Source organism: Aquarana catesbeiana, linkage group LG11, assembly GCF_042186555.1.
Source record: "Aquarana catesbeiana isolate 2022-GZ linkage group LG11, ASM4218655v1, whole genome shotgun sequence".
Classification (NCBI taxonomy): domain Eukaryota; kingdom Metazoa; phylum Chordata; class Amphibia; order Anura; family Ranidae; genus Aquarana; species Aquarana catesbeiana.
In genome coordinates this window covers 192,035,650-192,053,540 of record NC_133334.1, presented here as the reverse complement: position 1 = coordinate 192,053,540, position 17,891 = coordinate 192,035,650, and positions in this window count along the sequence as shown.

The following is a 17,891-nucleotide window of genomic DNA, read 5'->3' as shown; positions in this document are numbered from 1 at the left end:
GTACTACATTCATTGGTATTGAAAAGTATGTTCCACATTGGTGTGGCAGTAATGGGAAGCGAAACATATCCAGATCAGAAACCAACTGGATTTATAGGTTGGGCTCCCATGCCCCCAATGGCTTGAACATAGAGTGGGACATCAACTGTTTTATTAATAACAGTTGATGTCCTCTTTAGCACATCAGCTGGTTTGTTGTTGGCTGTTGATGTCCCACTCTAGTATATCTCCTTTTGTGATGAATAGATTTTAGACATCAAGCATATCTCCCTTTGTGATGAATAGATTCTAAACATCTTTTGGATCATGGCGTATGATCGATTTTAATTTTTTCAGGGTTGGATTGTGTTATGTTATTTTAAATGTAAATTTTATGTAACTGATTTTGAGGGTGAGCTATGTTTTTGGTTTCATGACAGGCATCTACATGCTCAAATGTTACTCTCTTTATGGTGCTGTTAATTCTGCATATTTATAGAGAGTTGACTAATATTTTTGTATAACTGTAACCTTTTTGTAATAATGGGCTGTCTAATGGATTTTAATTTTTCCCATATAATTGCCTAGTGTAAGGTCATCAGTAATTTTGGTGTAATACTCTTAATATTGCACTAGATGGCATCGTAGACAAGTTCCCATGTTAGTATCTCTATTTAATTAGGTTTACTGATTAGACTGCTTTCCTTTATAATGAATTGATGGCCTTTGTACTTGTAGTGACTATCTACTTTAGCAGAGTTTTTAGAACCAATCATAGTGGAGCTTTGCTTTTTATGGACCAATCACAGCGCTTTCCAGTACAAAGTCCGGGTATTTAATGCGCATGCGCGTGCGTCGGTGCGAAACGGCCATAGGGTCACAACATCGAATGCACCGCGCATGCGCATTTTCATTCTAAACGGCGATAGTGTCGTTTTTACTTTTTTATCAAGTTTTATGTCCTATTCCTTGTTTTGCCAAAAGAATTCGATGCTTTGGCTCAGCGGTGTCCTCCGGATTATCCCTGTGGTGGTCCATCCACATCCAAGCTTGTTTTGACCCCCCTGAATAAGGGCTGTCACAGGCTTTTTGGTAAGCCTTCACTTTATCTATCTGGTGGTGGGCAAACACTGAAAAGTGGAGATACATCCCTGAATCTGCATAGAATGTCCATATAATGAACACATCTTTGGACTATCATGATTTCACTCATTTTTGTATAGCTTGTGTGTTTATGTGTCCTTAAAGCTAACACTTTGGAGTACTTTATATATTGTTTAATCACGAATGATTTTTTGCTACTATGTTTTGTTATATTGTTGTAGTAGAATTTATCACCGTATATTCATATTAGCTAGTCTAATAATACTTACCACTATATATTTATATTAGTAAGTCCAGCGCTGCACTTTTTGGAGTTGTATAGTTCATCCTTGCATAGTGTTGAACGTTCGTATCCATTTGTTGCATACCCTCTTGGAGTGTTTGTGTGAAGACTGCGTACGTTGTGGAGTAAAAGGTTTGGTTGGGACTGGGTAGTCTGGATCTCTGTCAGATTTTTCTTGCCTGTAGCACTGGGGTCCAAGGTCAGCTAGTTCCTTCTTTATTTAATGTGACTCACTGACGTCATGTTTGATCTCTTGTTGTGAAATGTTTCTTGGGTCATAGTGCTGGTAGACATAATCTGAAGTGCATTGCGAGGAATCTTGGTGGTCTTCCTCTAGACCTGATATGCTGCTATCTGCTCTTGGCTCATCGTAGATGGCTGCTTCTAATGCTTCTGCTTCTGCAATGGCGGCGGCAGCGTCTCGGTCCACTGCCAGCCTCTCCATGTTAGCTTCTAAGATAGCTTGCAGCAATTTCACAGTTGCCTCCTGCTGAGCTAGCTCGACCCCTATGCGTATTCTTTGTTGTTCTTTCTCTTGCTCCAAGCGTACTCTTTCCTTCTGTCTCTCTTGTTCCTGTCTCACTTTTTCTGCATCAAGGTGGGCCTTTTCTTTTTTCATCTACAACTCTTGGTCTGCTAATGTGGCCCTGGCTTTTGCTGCTTCGGCTTTTGAATGGGCAATAGCTGTTGCATTTGTGACAGATGACCTAGATGAGCTTGTTCATCGTGTTTTGTAAGATGTCCCACTGTGAGACATGGCTGTGGGAAGAAGCTGTCCTGCTGTATAGACACCGCTCTAGTGTCGATGCTGCTTGACAGAGTGCGTCTCTGTGTAGCGTGGCTGCTTGCTTAGCCTGCCGCAGGCCTGTAGCTTTAGGGCTTCTGTCTGTCTGGATACTGCGTAGCCCTGGGCTGTAAGACTTCCGAAGTCAGCTTATCTTCCTTTAGAGGTCAGCTTAAAAATTTCACTGTTCTGTCTCTAGGACAGAGAGCTAAACCTTCTTATTCCACAAAACTTCAAATACCATATTTCTTCGATCCCAGTTTTATTAGAACAAGTCAGGTGAAACTACAAATTAATAGAAATAGACCTTAATAAGTACAGTATTGCATACATTAAAGAAACAACGTTCTACAATGCAGAATGAGATAATAAAAACATACTTTTTAAGTTCTCTAAGGGGTGATGGCGATGGATTGAGAGAGACATGTCTTGCTTCCTGCAGTATCTTCTAAAAGAATGGTGGCTGATTCACTTCCTGTGAAGACTCTACACAGAATTCCCTGCTTACTAACAACTTGATTAACTACACACACAATGTATCAGATAAACAGCACAACTGAAGCAATACCAAGAGAGAACGATAGAGGACGCCTTCACTCTGCATAAGTTTGACGTATGTAAATTAGAACCTTACATGTTATTTCAAACAACACAGATACAGATAATCAGAATACTCTCAACAGTTCTGCCAGGAAGTTTGACTCTCCCTTTCTTTGAGGGCATTGTCTCAGAAAATGCCCAGGCTCCTCACATTGAAAACACTTCCTGGGATCAGTCTTGTCTAGCTGAGCTGTAGCTTGAGCTTCCATCACCCGCAGCATGTTTATTGCATCTGATCTTGGGCTTGAGCTAATTGTGTAAGCAATATAACCGGGGTGTTCTCAGGAACAGGCGGTACTAGAGGAGTCTTGGGGCACTCCCCCCACCCCGATTCTTCATCATTGTCCACTTCTTGAACCCCCTTCTCTACCTGCACAGGCTGGGCTGACACTTTCCCTGTCTTCGGGGGACTTTCGTCCCTTCTCGTGATCCTTGATTTTTTTCATCCAACAAGGTTTCTTCCTCCCTGACCAGCTTCATTAAAGCATTTGTTAACCAAAAAAAAAAAGGATCCCGCTCCTTTAAAGCATGTTATATGACACAGTGCTTGTCCTGTGTCATTTGGCCCCCTGTAACACCTAAAAAACCTGGCTGATCCTGCCAGTTTCTCCCCACCCCTCTGTGGTCAGGGGTGCTCTCATAATACTAACCTGTATACACCATCAGCACTGCTTCCTATTGCAGTGTCTCCCTCTGTGAATGATTTATAAATATAAATGCTGTAAATACCTAATTTAAGAGCCGAGATTGCGATCACATGACCAGCCAGCTCTCTCTTGTTACCAACATCCTATCTGTGTACAAAAATATGAATTGCATTCCTTAAAATGTTTGCTATATTGTTGCTCAATGTTTTTACTTTGTCTTGAAATGAATAAATTATTGTTTACATACTATATACTCTCCTCACACTTCTCTACTTGTGCCTTTAAAGTCCACCACTAGGGGAAATTTCTCTTTTGCTTATTGGTATATTTTAGGATGTGGCACAATTTTGCAGTTAATTGCCGACCTACAACTTGTTTGCTAGTGTTCTTAAACTTGTACATCAAGTCGGGAATCTTCTCTACCCTCCCATAGACTGCACACAGAGCTTCAATATAGTCCATGGCTTTCCCCTCTTCAAACTCCGAATAACATCTGCCTCAGGGCTTCTGAGGCTTTCACTTATCCTTTGTCTTTTCACTGTCTCAGGCATACTCCATTTTTCCACCACTAAAAATAGCGGCGCTTTACCACCGATGCCCCAGTGTGAAAGTGCCCTTAATCTCACCACTCAGAAGGAACTGCTAACCAGTCCTACACAGGAGTATGGTTTCCAGGGTGGAGCCCCTTGTTAAAGCAACCTGGGAGTTTTATAGAGGCCTGAGTGCTTCATCTGTTACACCTGAGCTCGTTAACCCTTATTGAGCCCCAAACAGGCTCATTACCCAGCAGAAACCCAAAAGCAATCAGTGTACAGCATAAAACTGGGACAGTTGCCACATCCCTATGTATAGAAAACAAAGAAACCCCCTAGGTGGGACTTTAAAGGGCAACAGCACTACAAGGTGTATTAAAATGTATATTTATTGAAAAATAAGATAAAAATCGATCACACATGTGATGATAATTAAAACATACATGAACAATTAACAAAGACACATATTTTCTTGCAGTTGAATAAATTGTACATAGGTATAGTAGTTACTCTCCAATGTCCGAGAAAACTCTTCGGTACCCAGTGCTTTTCAGGTTCAAGCCCTTTTGTCAGGGGTATTTTAATAGGAGAACATACATTGGCATAGCATAATGAGAAAAGGCACATCCCATATTCATAGGCAACCTACCAGCATAAAGTGAATGGTGCAACACTCAAGTGCACAAGTATTCAGGCAGAGACTGAAATGTCGCTGTCAATAGATGGCGCAGTGGTAGGTCTGGTCTAGCCTTCGTTTCAACCTATAATGCACCACGGAAGATGCAGTATCCCTTTTCCCACACATTGAACTTGTTGAGCTGGTAGCAAAAACAGAAACTAGAAATGGAAAGATAAAAGAAGGGAAGGTGACCATTGTCTACCGCACTTTCCCACCAGACATGGTAATGGGCAGTAATATTTGCACCAAACCATAAAGATGGAAAATAGGACACTGTGAACCAAATGTCCTCCTAGATGGTATATACATTAACTATGTAGACAAAGAGAGTGCTATTACCTTGCTTGATCATAGAATGGTCTCCCAGTGTAGGCCAGGTCAGGCCTATTCACAATCCTTCAGATAGGAGGAAAAAGTGTGCTGGGTAAATTCCCTTGCTCCCTATCCTATAAAGACAAAGGGAGACTCGGTTAGTATTTTAAAGACCAGCGCCTATGAATATAGGCATTCTGGGTCAAACAGAAACACCTCAACATCAGAAGTTTGCATACATCAAAAGCAACCAAGCAGCAGGAAAATACCTGTATGTGGGAATCTGTGGAGGGCGCCATCTGCCCTGGCAGTGTCTACACTTTGTAAACTTTATACAAGGACTTAAATATGGCGATGGATGCCCATGCATGCGCGCCGCAACATGGTCATTGTGCATGAGGGGGACAATAACAATAGGACAATCAGTTGGAGTACACGGCGCCGTCCCCCTCAGCTGGTGGGGCGTCGCCGTGAGTTCCAGACACAGTGTGTGACTCGATCACCTGATCCCTGCCCCCACACAGGGGGGAGGGTCAGCCGGTTCACTAGCCAATGGCGGCTCAAGGCCAGCCATTCACTTAGGCTAAGAGAACGCTTTCTCCCGAAGAGTAAAAATAGGCTAGCAGAGTTCCACAGCATTTATCCAAGTTGCGCCTACCGCCATTTTGTGTATCTCTAAGAGTACTGCACCATCCGCCATACCCGCAGGAACTAAAAGACTTCCAAGGCAGCACAATATGAGCATCAAGATCACAGTCACATAATTACAAAAAAACCTGTACAAAAAATAGAACAACAAAGTGAAAAAAAAAGTGAAAAAAACTGAATGAAAAAACAGAAGAAACATCGGAAACAAAGCAGTAATGTAACACGGATGAGGAAAGCATAAAAGATATCACCAAGTAAATATAAGTAGCCTGATGTAAAAAGCTCACTTTGTATACATTATTCTACATGGACCCAGGTGATTGATACTGGCCAATTCCTACTAAGGCCAGTCAAATGACCTGGCGGGTATATATACTTATATTCATATTCATTCAGTTTTTGAGGGATTGACTATATTAATTATTGTAATAGTGATTGAGTCATTTAACCCAGGTGGATAGGTAGCTTGTAAAGACACTATCCACCTAGTCTCCCTTTGGAGGAGGACCTTGTCCCAATCCCCGCCCCTTCCGCTGGGGTGAACTCGATCGAGTATCAAAAATTTGATATTCAGGAAATGTTCCTGATGGACATCACGTACATGTCTCCTCAGATGTAGATCTGGGTTAAAGGTTTTCATGCTGAGTACATGCCTATAGGCTCTTTTGTGAACCTCCAGTTTGGTCTTTCCTATATAAAAACAGCCGCAGGAGCAGTTTAACAAATGAACTACTCCGGCTGTCTTGCAGTTTGCATAGTGTGACAGTTTGTATTTCTGTAAGTTAAGCAGGGGCAGATTAAAAGCATCATGGGCCTGGTACTGAGGATTTCGGTGGGCCTTTTTATGGAAATAAATAAAATGAAGATGCAAACAATTTTTCGTTAAAACAAAATAGATATTTTAATTACCATTAAAGTGCCAAAACAGAAATATATTTTGTAAACAATAGAAAACTTGTTAATTAAATAAAACCATTATAAATAGAACATTCACAACAACCATTTTTTAAATAAACATAAACCATATAAATAATTTAAATATACGTGTATGATGTTTGGCTCATACAAATACGTTCCCTAAGGTTCAAAAAGGAAGCAAAAAATTTGAATAAGTCTTTCAAGCTTCAGCAGCGCTAGAAGATTTATACTAAAATATTAGTGATCTGTGCATCCAAATGAAATAGGTCCAGAAAATCAGTGTGACAGCTCATATAAACCAAATCAAATGTTTGGACAATCGACCATCACCACACCAAGTGTTTCCACCCCCTATAGGAATTGCACTCACCAGCTTCCCAATGAATAAAAGCCTTTGTGTGTATGTTAAGTCTCTGTGATCACTTCCATATTGGCATCCATCCGAAACTCAATTCGATCAGCCAGAAGGGTAGCAGTCGCAACCCTGGTCCTCTGTTTCTCCCAAACAAAGCAAGCTACAAACTTTCCATAAAACTCAGGAAAAAGGAAGGAAAAAAAGCCTCATAGTGGGAATCTGTAAACACTTTTATTCCAGTAAGAAACCCATTCCCTTATACATTGCACTTACAAACAACTGTTTTAAAAGAAGCATTCAGCATAGTTATTGCACTGTATGTTCGGTTCCATTAATCTCACCACCTCTTATGGAGCTGTAATCGTCCATGGTGGTTCCCGGGAGGAGATTGGAGATGAAAATGCAGCGTCTAGCTGTGTGGTACACCTAGACGTGTTTCGTGATATGATCTTTATCAACAGGCATGACTCACACAGCGGAACTTGCTAATTTATAACCCTCAGTGATATGTGTTAACCCCTTATGTGATCGGTGCTCGGTCCTCCATGGTTCCCACCAGAGGACGATCAAACTCTTACACTGTAAGCCTAATGATAAGTCAATCAAACCCAGGACCAATCCCTGCAGTGTGAGGACAAAGGCTGTCCGAGATCATGAATTTAATTACATGGTCGAGCGGAAGCCGTTGTCACCACTCACTCAGGATTGCCGGAATGTGGGTAAACACATAAAAATTATCAAACTTCAAATAACAAAACATCTGTGTTATTTGTAACATCTTTTTTAAAAAATATATGTATAACTACAATCAGCATACAACTAAAAACAAGAGAGCAATAGAAATGCAAACAAATACATATAAAGCCGTTATTGGGACTCAGTATGTGACTGAACGGCTACACATTCTAAATGACTTGATACATTCCCATATATCTGTCCAGCGCTAAAAGCAGCAAAGCGATACAAAGTCTTTATTGTTTTGATACAATTAACATTCTAAAAAAAAAAAAAACCCACTATTCCTAATAATTTAGCAATACCAGAGAAAAGGAAAAAAACTTGTATTTTTAGAAAATCCATATATATATCATACTGGAAACATTACAAATTTAAAATGTGTCAACAGTATTTAGAAGTATTTTTAAATTGGCTTTAAAGACCACAGTTTATCACTCCACTTTAGACTTAAACATAATAGAGATGTTTAACGGTATGCTTCATATTGACTATGATCCATTTAAGGTATATATAAAATAAGTGGTGTGACCATTAATTTGTCTTTTTTTACTGGAATTAAAGCGTTTACAGATTCACAGTTTTAGGGAAAGTTTGTAGCTGGCTTTGTTTGGGAAAAACAGAGGACCAGGGTTGCAACCGCTACCCTTCTGGCTGATCGGATTGAGTTTTGGATGGATGCCAATATGGGAGTGATCGCAGAGACTTAACATATACACAGAGAAAAAAGAAAAGTGTGTGAGTGTGGCGCTGTCCCAAAGTTGCAGAAGAAATGTCTGCATATATACAGTTTTATCAAAAGTGTCACGTGTGTATTCCTTTAAGTGAAATATGTATGGCAGTTATTACCACTCCTGTGGGTTAAAGTGACTGGTGATTTAAACATGAGAAGCATAATGAGTGCAATAAATCGCATCCAAGGTGTCTAGTGCTATATTCCCTCAAAAGGAAAAAACAGTATTAACCACTGCTAAGAGCATGAAGCGGTCTGTGTCTAAACACTAGAAAACACAAAGTTGCAATAAATACATCACACGTGACATGCAAAAAATTCTAAAGTGTCTAGTGCTAAATAAATAAATATTAAAATGTTGTTCTACAAACGTTGCAAATAACAAAGTGACAAGTGCCCTATGAAGAGGTCACTCTGAAAAGTGCTAAACACACGTGCCATGCAAATGGTTCTATGATAGTAAACAGTTCATATGGGTATGTCCCCGGTGCACTATAAGTGAAAAAAGGCGTCCTTTGTGGGATTCCTCAAAGCATACAACAGGTGTTAATTCAGTGCTGGTGTCTCGCGTTGTGATTGTGCAGAGACTCACCAGCTGTATATCCCCTGCAGGGGTAACGAGTAGTCACAGTATGTGCCACTGTGCAGCAGTACTTGGCAAGACCAGGACCAGGATGATATCATAAGGACATAAGAAGAAAGGATTCCATAGTGTGAAACCGTTTAAAACCACTATTTATTAGGTCAGATAAAAAGGGTACTCACATTGTAATGGAAAAAATGAGCGGTGTACAATGCTTACAAAGATGTTCCTAAGCGTCAGCTTTGCAGGGAGATGTCAGCAAGGCGTTCAGTCAAAGGCGTGGCCTTTGACTGAACGCCTTGCTGACATCTCCCTGCAAAGCTGACGCTTAGGAACATCTTTGTAAGCATTGTACACCGCTCATTTTTTCCATTACAATGTGAGTACCCTTTTTATCTGACCTAATAAATAGTGGTTTTAAACGGTTTCACACTATGGAATCCTTTCTTCTTATGTCCTTATGATATCATCCTGGTCCTGGTCTTGCCAAGTACTGCTGCACAGTGGCACATACTGTGACTACTCGTTACCCCTGCAGGGGATATACAGCTGGTGAGTCTCTGCACAATCACAACGCGAGACACCAGCACTGAATTAACACCTGTTGTATGCTTTGAGGAATCCCACAAAGGACGCCTTTTTTCACTTATAGTGCACCGGGGACATACCCATATGAACTGTTTACTATCATAGAACCATTTGCATGGCACGTGTGTTTAGCACTTTTCAGAGTGACCTCTTCATAGGGCACTTGTCACTTTGTTATTTGCAACGTTTGTAGAACAACATTTTAATATTTATTTATTTAGCACTAGACACTTTAGAATTTTTTGCATGTCACGTGTGATGTATTTATTGCAACTTTGTGTTTTCTAGTGTTTAGACACAGACCGCTTCATGCTCTTAGCAGTGGTTAATACTGTTTTTTCCTTTTGAGGGAATATAGCACTAGACACCTTGGATGCGATTTATTGCACTCATTATGCTTCTCATGTTTAAATCACCAGTCACTTTAACCCACAGGAGTGGTAATAACTGCCATACATATTTCACTTAAAGGAATACACACGTGACACTTTTGATAAAACTGTATATATGCAGACATTTCTTCTGCAACTTTGGGACAGCGCCACACTCACACACTCTTCTTTTTTCACTTTTTCCGCTCATTCCACCCCCTGTGGAGTCAGCGTATGTGAGGGCAGCAGTCTATCAATTTAGGAATATACTTCCCACCTAGGCTTCTAATTACACCCATTAGCGCGGACTCCCTATTTCCTCATATACACAGAGACTTTTATTCATTGGGAATCTGGTGAGTGCAATTCCTATAGGGAGTGGACACACTTGGTGTGGTGATGGTCGATTGTCCAAACATCTGATTCGGTTTATATGAACTGTCACACTGATTTTCTGGACCTACCCCATTTGGATGCACAGATCACCAATATTTTAGTATAAATGTTCTAGCGCTGCTGAAGCTTGAAAGACTTATTAGAATTTTTTGCTTCCTTTTTGAATTATGTTTTATATTATAGTAGCTGCTTATTTAGATTAGGATTATTAATATTTTTTATCGAAGCACTGGATAAGTGACCCCTGTGTACTTTTTTGTTTTATGTTCCTTAAAGTAGTAGTATTATTAAAGCATCATAACCAATACAGCCTGCTGTTCTGATTATAGTGCAGAGAGTAACTCTTGAAATAAATAGCAACCACTAGTTATAAACACACAAACAGGATATTCACTGAACTCTAAACTGCGTTTTTTTTGTTTTTTTTTTTTTAAACCATTTTAGCAAACTCTGTCGAGAGACTTATTCAATTTTACATTAATTTACTGTCTCTTTCTAGGTTTCACATCATTGTGGTATTTTCCTCAAGCTTTATTTTATTCAATTTCTTCTGCTGTATTAGGAAAGTTTTCCAAAGTTTAATATTAAAATGTTAATTGCTACCGTTACCCTCCATATCTTTCTTACAGTAGTTCTATTCTTTTCCCTCTCAAATTCATCTAACCACCCACCCACTCCCCCCCCACCCCCCCCACCCCAGTTTGTTCACGGTCCTCTTTCTAATTTCTTTGCCTATTCAAGTCCTACCTCCCTCCATAATCTTTTCTAAATATTTCTCTGAGGTTTTAAAAATTCTCAATTTTTTCCAGGTACCGTTGTATTTTCTTGATTGCCCTTTTTCTCTGCTGCATAAGAATTCCATTTTGTTGCAGTATTCTATCTGCTTGAACCATTCCCTTATATCTATTTTTTCTATACTTAACCACTTCTTTGGGATTAGACCTTTTGCAGCATTCAACAATATTGGAATTAATGTTTTCCAGTATTGCTTATTTGAAAGTTTTGAATCATGAAATAAACACGTCTGTAGGCTGTTGATTATCTTTCCTCCAGTTATCTCTTCTATATATTCCAGGATTTCTTGCCAATATTCCTTAATTTTTGGGCATTCCCACCATATGTGTGTCATTGTGGCCCTCTGTTTACATTCCCTCCAGCACTGTGGAGATTTGTCCGGTTAGTATTTGTGAATTTTATCTGGAGTCAGATACCATCTTACCAAAAGCTTATAGTTCATTTCTATTGTATTTATATCTGTTGCCTAATTATATACTGCTCCTATCATTCTCTTAACTTGCTGATCCTCTAATTTTATGCCTATTTCTTTCTCCCATTTCCCTATATGGGGGGCATCTCTTGTTCTTCCACTTCTGTCAGTATTCCATACACTTTAGATATACAATTTTTCAGTGGGATTTTCTTTTCTTTTCCTGGTTCAAAAAAATTTGTTCCGGTGATTGCAATTAATGGTGAATTATATCCCTAGTTTTTTTTCGATATAGTGTGTCCTAGGTTTTAACCACTTCAGGCCCAGACAATTTGGCAGCTCAATGACCGGAGGACTTTTTACAATTTGGCACTGTGCTGTTTTAACTGATAATTGCGCGGTCATGCAATGTTGTACCCAAACGAAATTTTTGTGTCCTTTTGTTCACACAAATAGAGCTTTCTTTTGATTGCCACTGCGATTTTTATTTTTTGCGATACAAACGGAAAAAGACCAAAATTTTTTTTTTTAAATGATATTTTCTACTTTTTGTTATAAGAAAAATACAATAAACTCAATTTTAGTCATACATTTAGGCCAAAATGTATTCAGCCACATGTCTTCAGTAAAAAAATGTCAATAAGCGTATATTTATTGGTTTGCGCAAAAGTTATAGCTTCTACAAACTAGGGTCTCATTTCTTGAGGTGCTAAAATGGCAGGGCAGTACAACCCCCCCTCCCCACTGACCCCATTGTGGAAAGTAGACACCCTAAGTAAATTGCTAAGAGGCATGTTGAGCCCATTGAATATTTTTTTTGTCCCAACTGATTGAATAATGACAAAAAGAAAAATTTTCTTACAAAAAGTTGTCACTAAATGATGTGAATAAAGTAAATGGTGATTGCGCTGTGATAAGAGGGGAAGGAAGGAGGAGGAAGGGGAAGGGGCTAGCTCAAATGTATAGAGAGGTGAATGAAAAAATTATACAAAATATAAAGGTATAATGAGCATGAGGGCTAGTATCATACTAGCACATAAAAAATATAATGTAAATACTGAAACAGAAGAAAAGAAAAATCTCAGTGCAAAAGGGCTAGTACCATACTAGCACATATGTGGTAACTCAGCAAATACTTATCAAAAGAAAAATCTCAGTGCAAAAGGGCTAGTATCATACTAGCACATATGTAGTAACTCAGCAAATACTTAATGGTGACTCCAAGTAAATAAATTAATGGTGAACAGTCCCACCGCCTTGTAGTACAAAGTGCTCAAACAATGAGTCATCAGTTCCAAAAGGCAAAATGGAAAAATTATACAAAATATAAAAGTGTGATGAAATATAATAAAGTGCAGTCTAATGAGCACTAAATCCGTATAAACTGAAGAAACAAAATAGCCTAAAACGTATAAAAAGCTATGAAATGAGTGACAAATACAATGTGGGTACAAAAAAAAAAAAAAAATTGAACAAAATAAAATATATAAATCAAACAAAGTCCATGTGCATGAGGGCTAGTATCATACTAGCACATAAAAAATATTGTAAATACTGACACAAAAGAAAAGAAAAAATCTCAGTGCAAAAGGGCTAGTATCATACTAGCACATATGTGGTTACTCAGCAAATACTTATTGGTGACTCCAAGAAAAATAAATAAATGGTGAACAGTCCCACCACCTTGTAGTACAAAGTGCTCAAACAATGAGTCATCAGTTCCAAAAAGGCAAGTCCACAAGCCACAGGAAAGGGAAACAAAGGCTTCAGTGGGGACACCTCTGTGCTCGCAAGCAGCTCACCTTACTGCTGCAAGACAACAGCTTGTAATCCAGTAACAAATCACCCGCAAGCAAGGGTCCCATCCAGTAGTTCAGGCGATTCGGGTGGTGGGTGTGCAGGATGGTATATAAAAAACATAAGCAGACAGTATATAGTATAACTCCGTGGCGGCCAAAGTGGAAAAAGGGACAGGACACAGAAGGGGGATGCACTCACTTTTGTAAAATGAGTGTGGGCGTCAATCCAACGAACGCCGAGTTCGTATACCTCAAAAAGGGTGTCTTCAAACCGTCCCCATTTCCTCAATGCTCGTCACAATGGGATGCATATATGTGGAGTATTGGAAGAGAGTGCACATAGCGTGATCCCGTATATAAATCAGTTTATTAGGTTAAAAACAACATGGTACACTTACATTTAGCAGAAGGCTATAGTAAAAAACATCCACGAGCGCCGAGCTCGTATCCCATCATCAGTCTGTGACAGTTCCTGTGCTCCAAACCTCACGCGTATAGTCACGTCATGTGACTTCATCAGAGGATAACACGGGATGAAGAGTCTATGCTTTTATATGGTCTCTATGTAATGGGTGTTTGGCGGCCATTTTCTCGAAGCCCACCAATTAATATATGTAGTCCTGGGAGAAAAAATTTAATAAACTGGGAAACGTATAGCAAACTAAAATAGTGTATAAAAAGGGCAAATATACAGTAAAAACGAAAATGCAAACATCAGCAAAATTATTAAGAAAAAAATATAGACTAGTGGTTAGTCCAGTGGGAGAGGGGGCATCCAATAAATGTCAAAAGTAATGGATAATATAAAAATTGTTTAAAAAATAAATGCAATAAACAGATATAAAAAAAAATATATATATATATACTGGAGCTCGGGGAATATCACAGGCTCACTGAAAGGGAATGCATAAGGTAAATACACTAAAATTAAAATACGTATATATGACAGTGAGAACAATATAGCAAAACCAAGAAGATAAAAAATTTAAAAATACATATAAGTAAAACTAATCAGGAGAGTATATAAGAAAATCAGTAAAGGATTAAAAAAGGAGAGGATGTGGGACCCGGTAAACATAATCGCATGGGGTGCAGAAGATTAATAGTCACTAAGAAAGCAATTCAGGTCAAACTCGATGTTAAGCCCTTTGGGTACAAGAGTGTCCATAGAAAAGATCCATTGGGACTTGCATGGGGTGCAGAAGATTAATAGTCACTAAGAAAGCAATTCAGGTCAAACTCGATGTTAAGCCCTTTGGGTACAAGAGTGTCCATAGAAAAGATCCATTGGGACTCGAGTTGACTTAAAATCCTCACTTTGTGTCCCCCACGCCATGGTTTGGTATAGGGCACAATACCCCAAAATCTCAGATGGCTAGGGTCTCTATTGTGACATTTATCAAAATGCCTAGAGACATTGTGTTTGTCATACCCCTTTTGAATGTTTTGAACATGTTCCTTAATACGAATTCTCGATAGCCTTTTGGTACGGCCAATGTATTGGAGGCCACAGCTGCACTCCAATACATAGACCGCTCCCGCAGAGTTACACCCAATAAACTCGTTGATCTCATATTTTGTGCCATTGCTGTTTGATTGGAAAGAAAACACTTTTTGGTTCGGACGTTTAGTGCGGGTACAGGCATAACATTGTTTACAAGGGTAAAAACCCTTGCCTGTGAAGAAAGAAAATTGTTTCTTTGGAGGATCAATCACACTTTTAACTAACCGATATCTTAGTGTGGGTGCTCTTTTGTAGATAAATTTAGGTTTATCTGGTAGCACCTCCCTGAGCCCTCTATCAGATTTCAAAATATGCCAGTGTCGTGATACGATGCTTTTGATCTTCTTATATTGGGAATTGTACTCAAAGACTAGGGGCACCTGGTCCTGTTGACATGTTGGTCTTTTGTCTTCGAGCAATACTCATCTTTGCATTTGTCCTACTTCTTCGATTTATGCAGGCCAGTCTGATTGGAAAAAGATTCATAAATAAAGGCTACAGTCAAGAGTTCTTAATAATTTTGCTGATGTTTGCATTTTCGTTTTTACTGTATATTTGCCCTTTTTATACGCTAGTTTAGTTTGCTATATGTTTCCCAGTTTATTAAATTTTTTCTCCCAGGACTACATATATTAATCGGCTGCTATGCACCTTGCAGTGTGTGCGGCTTGCTGCGTCTTTTGGCTGCTTTTTATTAAGCATGACTATGACTACTAGTACCTCTTTTAATATAAGAGTGAGACCTCAACAAAATGGCCGATGGACTTGTCCAGTGCTGGGTTCGCCCAGTGCAGTGGCAGGCTTCGGGGAAATGGCCGCCGGGCGTCCATTTTTGTAGTGGCGGGCTTCGATAAAATGGCCGCCAAACGCCCATTACATAGAGACCATATAAAAGCATAGACTCTTCATCCCGTGTTATCCTCTGATGAAGTCACGTGACGTGATGATACGCATGAGGTTTGGAGCACGGGAACTGTCACAGACTGATATGAGCTTGGCGCTCGTGGATGTTTTTTACTATAGCCTTCTGCTAAATGTAAGTGTACCATGTTGTTTTTAACCTAATAAACTGATTTATATACAGGATCACGCTATGTGCACTCTCTTCCAATACTCCACATATATGCATCCCATTGTGACGAGCATTGAGGAAATGGGGATGGTTTGAAGACACCCTTTTTGAGGTATACGAACTCGGCGTTCGTTGGATTGACGCCCACACTCATTTTACAAAAGTGAGTGCATCCCCCTTCTGTGTCCTGTCCCTTTTTCCACTTTGGCCGCCATGGAGTTATACTATATACTGTCTGCTTATGTTTTTTATATACCATCCTGCACACCCACCACCCGAATCGCCTGAACTACTGGATGGGACCCTTGCTTGCTGGTGATTTGTTACTGGATTACAAGCTGTTGTCTTGCAGCAGTAAGGTGAGCTGCTTGCGAGCACAGAGGTGTCCCCACTGAAGACTTTGTTTCCCTTTCCTGTGGCTTGTGGACTTGCCTTTTTGGAACTGATGACTCATTGTTTGAGCACTTTGTACTACAAGGTGGTGGGACTGTTCACCATTTATTTATTTTTCTTGGAGTCACCAATAAGTATTTGCTGAGTTACCACATATGTGCTAGTATGATACTAACCCTTTTGCACTGAGATTTTTTCTTTTCTTTTGTGTCAGTATTTACAATATTTTGTATGTGCTAGTATGATACTAGCCCTCATGCCCATGGACTTTGTTTGATTTATTTTATTTTGTTCAATATTTTTTTTTTTTTACCCACTCTGTATTTGTCACTCATTTCATAGCTTTTATACGTTTTAGGCTATTTTGTTTCTTCAGTTTATTCGGATTTAGTGCTCATTAGACTGCACTTCATTACATTTCATCACACTTTTATATATTGTATAATTTTTCCATTTTGCCTTTTGGAACTGATGACTCATTGTTTGAGCACTTTGTACTACAAGGCGGTGGGACTGTTCACCATGAATTTATTTACTTGGAGTCACCATTAAGTATTTGCTGAGTTACTACATATGTGCTAGTATGATACTAGCCCTTTTGCGCTGAGATTTTTCTTTTGATAAGTATTTGCTGAGTTACCACATATGTGCTAATATGGTACTAGCCCTTTTGCACTGAGATTTTTCTTTTCTTCTGTTTCAGTATTTACATTATATTTTTTATGTGCTAGTATGATACTAGCCCTCATGCTCATTATACCTTTATATTTTGTATAATTTTTTCATTTTTCATTCACCTCTCTATACATTTGAGCTAACCCCCTCCCCTTCCTCCTCCTTCCTTCCCCTCTTACAGCGCAATTACCATTTACTTTATTCATACCACTTTTGTCTGTTTGGATCTGGTGAACAAAATAGTCATACATATATGTGTTCAATTCAAATAAACATCAAAGACAATATCGTATAAAAGTCCATATACAAATGGATAAAATATGAAAAGCAAAAAGATGTAAAAAAAGTCTATGATAACAGTGCATAGGCGATGATGAACAGGTGTTTTCTTGTATGTGCAGAAAGATTATTTAGACCCGGCAGCCTGGTAGATAAATGGACCATGGAAAACCAGAGGTGCACGGAAGGTTGAAAACAGTGCCAGGACCATCACCAGAAATTATGGAGGCTTACCAGAAGTAGTGGCCTGAAATAGCATATGCCATACAGGTCAAAAAGGCTTGATGACCAACAGGTCTAGATGTGTTATCTGGTCAGATGTCATCATCACACAAAACGAGGGGGGGGAAATGGTCAGCACGGCTTCCTCATTAGTAGATGTACCACCATAAGCCAAGCGAAAGATTCGTGTAGCGTGTGAGGGATGAAAACACTCACATAGTGTAATAACGTTTAAACTTGGATTTATTTAAAAAATTAGCAATAAAAAACAAACTCACATTTTTAGAAGATAAGAATAGCATGTAAATCGTATAGCGGCAGTCGTGAGGGGTCCACCCAACATGTTTCAACTACAAAAGTCGTCTTCTGGGGTGTGGAACCCTCTCACCCCACCGCTCTATTTATAGCCAGATAGATAATGACCCCCACTGGAAGAGTCCAAAACCGGAAGTGATTCAGATGACCTTATTTCCGGTTAGAGGGGCATATATT